The sequence below is a fragment of the Bos indicus genome, chromosome 11, assembly GCF_029378745.1.
Source record: "Bos indicus isolate NIAB-ARS_2022 breed Sahiwal x Tharparkar chromosome 11, NIAB-ARS_B.indTharparkar_mat_pri_1.0, whole genome shotgun sequence".
Taxonomy (NCBI): domain Eukaryota; kingdom Metazoa; phylum Chordata; class Mammalia; order Artiodactyla; family Bovidae; genus Bos; species Bos indicus.
The window spans coordinates 56,800,272-56,808,242 of NC_091770.1; the positions used below are offsets into that span (position 1 = coordinate 56,800,272).

The 7,971-nt window shown below is 37.8% G+C and overlaps 1 pseudogene; it reads left to right on the forward strand.

Moving 5' to 3' along the window:
* Positions 1-597: 597 nt before the first annotated feature.
* On the forward strand, positions 598-880 carry LOC109565571 (small ribosomal subunit protein eS21 pseudogene; annotated as a pseudogene).
* Positions 881-7,971: the final 7,091 nt, after the last annotated feature.

The window sequence follows — 7,971 nt, forward strand, 5'->3', positions numbered from 1 at the left end:
CTAGATTCAGATATACTTCATGGTGTCCTAAGTTTCTCCAAACCCCAAACTAAACACCAACTCTTAGTTTTTCTCAGGCGAGTTGGTTATTGCAAAAAACAGATTTTAAATTTCTCTTGTAGCTAAATTTCTGCATTTTTCACTGAATAATAACAATACCAACCCAATGTTTATGAGGAGAACTGGATGACACAGCCTATAACAACTTAAAGGAGAATTTAATGAACCCACCTGCCCTTGAGTATCCAAATTTTCAGATTTCCTTTTGCCTTTCTGTATATAAAAAGTGTTTGTCCTTAGGATATTCACTCAACAAAAACAGAGGTCACCAATTACCTATATAGGGTGTTATAGCCAAAAAGGTACTAGAGCAACTGGACTCTGTGGCATGGCCATACCTGCCTTGTTAGAACCATTACTGACACTGCCTTTTTGTTTAAAGCTATTGAGCAAATGATTGTGGGATTCCCATTTACCAAATTTGGACCAAATAACAGTTCAGTCCTGCTACAGACTTTAAAAATTCCCACTCCTCCTGTGCTTGTGCTCATCGTTGTACCATCAGGTGGGCTGTGTGGCCAGTGTCCTAGCAAAGGGGACTATGCGGGGCCTGAGACACTCGCTCAACATACAGAATGACTCTGGTGAGTTCGTGGCCCCGTATGTGCCGCAGAAATGCTCCGCCAGCAACCGCTTCATTGGTGCCAAGGACCACGCATCCATCCAGATGAACGTGGCCGAGGTTGACAAGGTGACAGGCAGGTTCAACCGCCAGTTTAAAACCTATGCTATCTGCGGGGCCGTTCGCAGGATGGGCGAGTCAGATGACTCCATTCTCTGGCTGGCCAAGGCCGACGGCATCATCTCAGAGAACTTCTGACAAGAGGATCCCAGACATGGAATATTTGTTATAAATAAATAGTGAAAACCTAAAAAAAAAAAAAAAAAAAAATTCCCACTCTTCCCCACTGTACGTGCATTGAACTATTTGTTTATTGACAAAATAAAGGCATTCATGAGTCAATATTGGTGGGAAAATGTTAACAAGGTTTCAAAAAGTGCCTACCTTACTTGTCCCACTTGTTAAACATACAAACCAAGGAAGTCTGTTACTACATTTACTGGACATTTTAATGGCCTAATGGACCATTTAAGTTCTGGCAAATAGATTTCATACAGTATCCTTTGTCTATATAAATATGTTTTCGGATATAAAAATCAAAGAATATTTATGTTTTTGTCATGGTCTGTATGTTTCACATACAGAAATTTTCTTTTGCACAGGCTACTGCCTCTTCTGTGGCTAAAGAGAAATATCAACAACTTCAGATATGCAGGTGGTGTCACTCTAGAGGCAGAAAATGGAGAGGAAAGGAAGAGAGCCTACTGATGAGGTGAAAGAGGGAAGTGAAAAAGCTGACTTGAAACTCAGCATTAAAAAAAGTAAGATCCTCACATCTGGTCTCATCAATTCATGGCAAATAGAAGGGGAAAAAATGGAAGCACTGACAGATTTTATTTTCTTGGTCTCTAAAATCACTGCAGACAGTGACTGTAGCCATAAAATTAAAAGACACTTGCTCCTTGGAAGAAAATCTATAACAAACTTAGACAGCATATTAAAAAGCAGAGACATCACTTTGCTGACAAAAGTCCATGAAGTCAAAGCTACTGTTTTTCCAGTAGTTATGTATGGATGGACTATAAAGAAGAGTTGGACCATTAAGAAGTTTGAATACCAAACAATCAATGCTTTCAAATTATGATGCAGGAGAAGACTCCTTTTGTTTTTTTAGGTAGATAGGAGATTCATATTTTATTTCTCCACTGACATATTTACAGTAAATATAAATTAAAGGCCTGCTTGCACACCAAACCCAGGTCCTTTTGGTGGTTCAGTCAAAGAGGTAAGACCTTCAGCTGGCTCACAGGAGAAGCGTCCACTCCTTGGCCTAGGTTTGGAAATCAACCCTGAACATTCATCAGAAACACTGTTGCTGAAGCTGAAGCTCCAATACTTTGGCTACCTGATGCAAAGAGATGTCTTGTTGGAAGACTCTGATGCTGGGAAAGATTGACAACAAAAGGAGAAAGGGGCAAAAGAGGATGGGATGGTTAGATAGCATCACTGACTCAATGGTCATGAATCTGAGCAAGCTTTGGCAGTTAGTGGAGGACAGAGAAACTGTCATGCTGCAGTCTGTGGGGTTGCAGAGTCAGACACGACTTAACAACTGAACAACAACAACCTCCTTACACCTTGCACCATGAAGATTTCATATATTTCAAAAAAACATATACAAAAGGATTTCCTTCAACCTTACTGAAAAGGCCCCTGTCTGCTACTGCTAACCAACATTTGTACCACCACTTTCCAGGGAATAGACACTTTCTGGATTCAGAGTGAAATCTCAGTCATGTCCAATTCTTTGCAACTCCATGGATTGTAGCCCATGGAATTTTCCAGGCAAGAGTACTGGAATGGGTTGCCATTTCCTTCTCCAGGGGATCTTCCTGACCCAGGGATCAAACCCAGGTCTCCCTCATTGCAGGCAGAGTCTTTACCTCTGAGCCACCAGGGAATCCCTGGATTCACAGGACACTCCTAAATACCCACACCCAACTCTGACTGTACCTGAACATCAGCTGGTGATCTAAAGGAAATACTTCCCAGAATTGAAGTGGCTGACATGATAAGACAGCTTTCCTAAGACATCTGAACCAGGTGCACTGGAAGTTTGCCTATAAAACCTTTGATGACGACAAAGCTTTAAGTGATCTCCAATGTCTATAATTTAAAATGTATGGACTTTAGATAGAAAAGTGACTGTGAGTTCTTCTTCCTACTCCTCTTTGTTACTCAAATATGATTTCAATAGTTTTCTGATCAGTGTGCTTTCCCTCTGACATGGGATACTACATCCAGAAACGTTCTTCCTGGCTTTGAGGGTAAAATAAGTTGCTGAAACCAAAAAACCTGACTCTTGATCAGAGGGACTTTCAGAGAAAGATCTTGATCAAAGATGAAGGAATATAAAGATTAATAAATAGAAGTCATTAAAATAGTCAGGAGGCCAGAAAGGGGAACTCTCAGGCCATATGAAAATAGCAAATCCCAACAGGAAAGGACTTTCTCTTCTTTCTTGGCAAACTCAATCCATGAGAGACAGTGACAACTCAGAGAAACAAAATGCACTGTACACTGAGCTCTCGATTCCTCTAATGGACTCTTTGCTTATTAAAGTCCTCCCAATATCCTTTACCCCTCTTTAGAAGAGTTCTCCGTCCTTGCTGTACTGAGACTTATACATAGCTGGCCATCATTGCAGACCCCAAATTGCAATCTGCTGCTGGTACCAATAGGCTTATTTTTATTGGAAAAATAATCAGCAGTCTATTTGTTTTAAGTCAACATGATCTTCCAGTTAGTGGTTCTTGTCAGAAGAAATAGTGTCAGGAATTCTCCTATTAAAAGCACAAGTAATTTTTTTTAAAGCAATCTATGAAGAAAATTGTACAGACCCTATAACTGTCTATAAAAACTATTACTCAACAATAGACAATTGTTCATAATGATTATATTTATTAGTACACTGCTGAATCACATCACCTCTACTTAATTAGGTTTAAAATTGCAGGCCCTTGTCTTTTGTCAAATGTTTCTTTAAGAAACAATACTGCATATATAACAATAAGAAATAAGTATTTATTACTGAATTTAATGTAGAAAATACTCTTGAAATTTTATAGCAAGTAAAAGGCTTAATAATACATATCTGACTGCCACCTCAATAGTTAGTTCCTACTTAAGAAATGTGAAGATAAAAGGGAAAATCTATTTGTGATAGAAGCCAGTTGAGAATGTTATCCAAACAGTGGCAACTTTCTGAAATTGTTTATTGTTGACATAAACAGATTGTAGAAGGTCTCTCATGGCTTTAAATGTGATTAATCTTCTTGAGAAGTATAACTTTAAGCAAAGTAAATGGAAAAAATCTTGACCAGTGACTTGATCTTCACCCCAATCTCATCCATTTTAATCCCAAGAGTTTTATAAGATATGAGTCTAGAAAAAATAAGTTGGATCATATTTCTCTTTTAAAACATTAGGGACTGAAAGGTAATGAACCACTAGAAAACTTTGAAAAGAATTTGTGACTTCAGAATTCCACATTTTGCGGTTATCATTTATGTGTGAAGACAGCTAAATGGAATTTTCAGATATTCAAGTCTCAAAGTATAAATAGCTGTCATATATTCTTTGAAAAACAAGTCTTAGAATTATTCTAGTTAAGCAAGAGGCTAATAAAAATAAAGAAAACAAGAATAAGAAAGTCATGCTGCTGCTGCTGCTAAATCGCTTCAGTCATGTCCGACTCTGTGCGACCCCATAGACGGCAGCCCACCAGGCTCGCCCATCCCTGGGATTCTCCAGGCAAGAGCACTGGAGTATGTTGCCATTTCCTTCTCCAATGCAGGAAAGTGAAAAGTGAAAGCGAAGTCACTCAGTCGTGTCTGACCCTCAGCGACCCCATGGACTGCAGCCTTCCAGGCTCCTCTGTCCATGGGATTTTCCAGGCAAGAGTACGCAGTGGGGTGCCTTTGCCTTCTCCGAGAAAGTCATGCTATAAAAGCCCAAGTCCTGAGAAATAATAATTTACATAAAAAGTAATAACAAGCCTTGTGTGAGAGAAAATAAAAGCACTATTTTCATCAAATTACATAGAAAGAAAATAAAACATAATTTTTTACTTGAACTTAACAAAAATTTATTCATTATTTTTTTGAAAATTTGAACAATGATTAAAAAATAATTCATAAAAGAAAGAGAACAAAGTAATTCAACTTATTGATATTAGGTACAGACTATAATAAAATTTTGGGATCTTTTGAATATTTTAAATAAATTAAATGCATATATAAAAGATGTCTATAAGAACACTTGGAGATGGGTGATTTTAATGAAAACGCTCATGTTCCATGAAAAAAAATCATCCTTGTGAAAATGTTTCCTTCATAATCTTTATCTACCATATAAAAATATCAGAAAATAGAAAGTAAAGATTAATGGAGAAGAAAATAATAGAAGTAGAGGAAGAAATTAGGTGACTTTAGTGCCATGTATTTGTGGTTTAGTGGCTAAGTCATGTCCAGTCCTTTTGCAATCCTATGGACTGTGGCCTGCCGGGCTTCTCTGTCCATGGAATCCTCCAGGCAAGAATACTGGACTGGGTAGCCATTCTCTTCTCCAGGAGATTTTCTTGACTCAGAAAGAGAACCAAGATCTCCTGTATTGAGGTAGATTTTTTACCTTCTGAGCAACAAGGGAAGGCCACATAAAATAAAAGGCCACAACTAAACACATGAAAATACTCAAAGAAAATCTCTCTCATCAATAAAGGCAAACATACAGTAAACATGGTAAACCACCCATTTACAAAGCTGGTGAGAACATTAAAAGGCAAAAGTAGTCAAATCATCTTTATTCACAGTAAGCAGTTAAGGGATAGACAAAATAATTAGATGTAAAACATGGTGTCAGAATCAGTAACTACAAGAGGAAGAAGGTAAAAATGTAGGTGCATTAAAATGTTTGAAATTAAGAGACCACCAATTAAAAATAACCCTGTATAGGTAGATTACTATATATAAACCTCGTGATAACCACAAATAAAAGAAAAACAGTAAATATACCCACAAAATACAGAAGGAATTCAAATATGCTAATAAAGATAGACATCAAATCATAAGAGACAAAAAGAAGAAAAAGGAACAAAAAAGAACCTCAAAACAAATTCAAAGAACAGCTAGCATAATGGCAATAAGTACACATATATCAATGATTACTTTAAATATAAATGTTCTAAATGCTCCAAACAAAAGACATAGAGTGGCTGAATGGATTCAAAAACAAGATCCCGGGGCTTTCTTGGTGGCTTGGTGTTAAAGAATCTGCTTACCAATGCAGGAGACATAGGTCTGATACCTGATCTGGGAGGATCCCACATGCCATGGAGCATCTAAGTCTGTGCACCACAAGTATTGATCCTATACCCTAGAGCCTGAAAGCGGCAACTGCTTATCCCATGTGCCACACCTACTGAAGTCTGAGCACCCTAGAGCCCATGCTCTGCAACAAGAGACGCCATTGCAATAGGATGCCCACATGCTGCAACGAGACAGCAGCCCCCACTTGCCAAGAGGAGAAAAAAGCCTGTGTTGCAATGAAGACGCAGCACAGCCAAAAATAAATGAATAAATTAAGTTTTAAAAAGAATTCCTACAAATGAATAATAAAGTCATAGTTTATTTGATAAAAAAAATAAACAAGAGCCATATATATACTACCTACATGAGACCCACTTTAGATCTAAAATAATGCAGACTGAAATAGAGGGGAGGGAAAAAATTTTTTAATTCAAATAGAGATTTTAAAGGCTAAGTTATCAATAATTATACCAGTTGAAATAGACTTTAAAATAAAGACTATTACAAAAGACAAGAAGGATATTATATAATGATCAACAAATCATTCCAAGAAGAAGAAAGATCAATTGTAAATATCTATGCACCCAACATAGAACCATCTAAGTACATAAAGAAAACATAAACAGACATAAAACGAGAAGTTGGCTGTAATACAAAAATAGTAGGAGACTTTATTTATTTTATTTTTTTAATTAATTTTTATTGGAGTATAGTTGCTTGCAATGTGTTAGTTTTCACTATATAGCAAAGTGAATCAGATATAGAATCTGACATATATATATATATATATATACACACACACATATACATATATCCTCTCTTTTGTTTGTTTTTTGTTTTGTTTTTTTAATTTTATTTTATTTTTAAACTTTACAATATTGTATTAGTTTTGCCAAATATCGAAATGAATCCGCCACAGGTATACCCGCGTTCCCCATCCTGAACCCTCCTCCCTCCTCCCTCTCCTACCCTCCCTCTGGGTCGTCCCAGTGCACCAGCCCCAAGCATCCAGTACCGTGCAGCCCACTTATATTAACAGACAGATCATCCAGTCAGAAAATAAATAAGGAAGCACTGATCTTAAATGATACATTGGACCAGATGAACTTAATTGATATATAGAACACTGCATCAAAAAGGAGCAGAATACACATTCTTTTTCATGTGTACATGGAACATACTCCAGTATAGGTCACACGTGCTGTACTGTGCTGTACTAAGTTGTATCAGTCGTGTCTGACTCTTTGCAACCCTATGGACCATAGTGCACCAGGCTTCTCTGTCCATGGGATTCTCACATCCAAGTACTAACCAGGCACAACCCTGCTTAGCTTCCAAGATCAGATGAGACCAGGTGTGTTCAGGGTGGTATGGCGATAGACTGTCCATGGGATTCTTTAGGCAAGAATACTGGAGTGGATAGCTGTGCCCTCCTCCAAGGGAATCTTCCTGACCCAGGGAACAACCTGCATTTCTAAAGTCTCCTGCATTGGCATGCATGTTTTTTACCACAAACCGCCTGGGAAGCCACATGAAAGTCTTGAAAGTGAAAGTCAATCAATCGTGTCTGACTGCAACCCCATGAACTGTACAGTTCATGGAATTCTCCAGGTCAGAATGCTGGAGTGGGTAGCCTTTCCCTTCCCCAGGGAATCTTCCCAACCCAGGGATTGAACCCAGGTCTCCCTCATTGCGGGAAGATTCTTTACCAGCTGAGCCACAAGGGAAGCCCTACTAGGCCACAAAACAAGCCTCTGTAAATTTAAGAAAATTGAAATAATATCAGGCTTCATTACTGACTAGAACACTAAGAGACTAGAAATCAATTACAAAGAAACCTGCAAAAAACACTAACATATGGAGGCTAAAAACAATATACTATACATAATCAATGGTTCACTGAAGAAATCAAATAGGAAATCAAATATAACTAAAGAAAAGTGAAAACAAAACACCATGATCCAAAATCTATGGGACACAGCA